The following is a 2,689-nucleotide window of genomic DNA, read 5'->3' on the forward strand; positions in this document are numbered from 1 at the left end:
GAACAAAGTAAAACTCTATACCAAATCTTTGTTTTTGACCAAGTAAGTAAAAGTTAGATTCTTTGTCAGGTTTTTATTTCTGATCCACCCCCACTCTTTGATATGACCACCACAGAATTAGCTCTTAACAAATTCTGCATTGACTACTGCAGCTGTAGGCAAACTGACAAGGCTTGACCTTGAAATCTGGATAGAGTGTACAACACCTAAAAAAAATAATCTTACCCAAAATTTATGCAGCATTCAGAGGTGTTTTAGAAAAAAAAAGTGGAGCCATTTACCCTGCAAAACTGCATGCACATTCATTCTATGTAAATGGGACAAAAACAAATGTTATTAGTATATTTTCCTTCCCGTTTAAATGTAATATCAGCAAAAGACTGCATTATGGCCACTAGATGGAGATAAGGATTCATATAAATTAATGAATAGGTATTTATTTCCTATGTTCCTTGCCTTTATCCAGTGACCATAATGCTGTATTTTCCTGAATCTACTTATAACAATCGTTTTTGCCCCTATTCCCACAGGATGAATGTACATGCCATTTGGCAGGATGAATGGCTCTGCAATTTTTTTATATATATATCTCCCTAATTGTGGTATTAACAGCTTCACCAGATTTCACCTGATGAGAATAAAAGCAAAAAAAACCCTGAAAAAAAATAGAATGCATCTAAGGACTGCAATGTATTAAACTTTTGTTTTGGGATTTGTATACACCTAAGAATTGAAGCATTGTATGCGTTTATATTGACTTTGAAATATATCACTTTTTTAATCTTTACTGGGAAAAAACAACATATAATAAAAAGGTAAATCAGAGATCTGGGATTTACCCAGAGTGTGAATTCTACAATGGTGTTCATCGCACCTTTGCTTATTATTGCTATTGCTATAATTAAAAGCTCCGTGCTACCTCTATCAGCATCCACAGTTTATATACGACTAATTGCTGATGATCACAAATGATCCTTCTCTCTAGATACCTGAAGGACTCCAGAGAGTATATGATGGCTGCTCTCTCTGGTAGTACACAATACACTTCTTATATTCACTGTTCAAACACATCCATCCATGCTATTTCAGTAAATGATAATACCTCCTAAAGAGCCACCGTAAATAGTTGTTTTATTAAAATTCCCAAGAAAAGGAAGTCATCAGCCTTCAGTGCACCCCAATTCTTCAGTCTTTGTATTGCTCCTTTAGCTCTGACAGTGCCCATAGGCACCAGCTCTTTGTTTGGATACACCTAGTTCTGACACCCTGGAACAGCAAAGTGACCGCAGGGCTTGAATGACTGCAAGAAATCTTACAAACACAGTCAACAGAATACAAAAGAATCTGGTTGCAGGTATTTGGAAAATTTCCTTTGTCAGTGTCAAGGTATAAGGGCAGTAATTTAAATACAGTAATTAAAAACACCATTTAAAATTAAAGGAGAACTATGGGGTCAGTGTTTTTCCCCATAGTTCTCCTTAGGGTAACGGGAGGACACAAACTAGCGTCCTCCCGTTACCCTAAGCTCAGTATACCGCGAGCTACAGCTCGCGGTATACTGAGACGCCGCACCTGGAGCGGATCCCGACTTAGATGACGGGATCCGCCCAGCTACGTGAGTGACAGCTGGCTCTGCCTATCTAGAGGCAGAGCCAGCTGTACCCGCCCCCTCCCCCATCCGTTCCGCCAGTCAGCGCTGGCAGATCGGAGCGGGGAGAGGGGAATCCAGCCCCTCCCCCTGTCACGGCAGAGAGCCGTGACAGGATCGAGAGGTGAGGGAACCCGGTATGTTTTCCCTCACCTCCCGATCTACTGAGCCGACCTGTGACAGTCTCATTGTCACAGGTCGGCTTAGAACTATGACGTGAGTGGAAATCACTCATCTCATAGTTCTCCTTTAATCAATATACTATTCCTTCAAAACGTTGACAACATTTTTAAAGTAGAATTATGGGGTGAGTTAAAAACACTCATCCTCATAATTTAAGCTGACATGGGATACTGAAGCTGTCACAGGTCGGCTCTATTGATTGAGAAGTCAGCATACACATACCACTGATCGCTGACTTCCCGATCCTCTTCCTGCAGGGAGTGGTGACTGTCAGTCACCGCTCGCCATAGGGATTCCCCCCTCCCCCTCCGCTTTTCTAGTGCTAACTGGAGGAACGGACGGGGGTGGGCACAGCTGGCACTGCTTTTAGAGGGGATGAGCCAGCTGTCAATTAGCCAGCTGGGTGGATCTCTGCAGTATTGTCACAATCCGTGCCGGCTGTGGCTCGGCTCTGTGGTCTCAGCATATAGCGGCCAGTAGCCCCCTATATACTGAGTTTTGGGTCACCGGAGGATATTAGTACATGTCCTCCTGTGACCCTGAAGAGAACTATGGCCAAAAGGGTTAGACCAGTGGTGGCAAACCTTGGCACTAGAGCTGCAACAATTATTCGATTAAGTCGATTAAAATCGACGATGGAAAACGTTGTCAACGTTTTCCATCGTCGATTCGTCGGCTAAAATTCAAATTTCCCGCTCGCCGCTGCACGCCGGTCATGCACGCTGCTTACGCCCGCCGCTTACGCCACGCCCACGTCAGTTAAGCCACTCGCGCCTACGCTGGTATACCCGCTCACACGACGCCGCTTACGCCACGCTGAGGACATGCGTCTGGCCCTCTCCTCCTGGTGAGCTTCCC

Source organism: Nanorana parkeri, unplaced genomic scaffold, assembly GCF_000935625.1.
Source record: "Nanorana parkeri isolate BGI_ZX_2015 unplaced genomic scaffold, ASM93562v1 scaffold1747, whole genome shotgun sequence".
Taxonomy (NCBI): Eukaryota; Metazoa; Chordata; class Amphibia; order Anura; family Dicroglossidae; genus Nanorana; species Nanorana parkeri.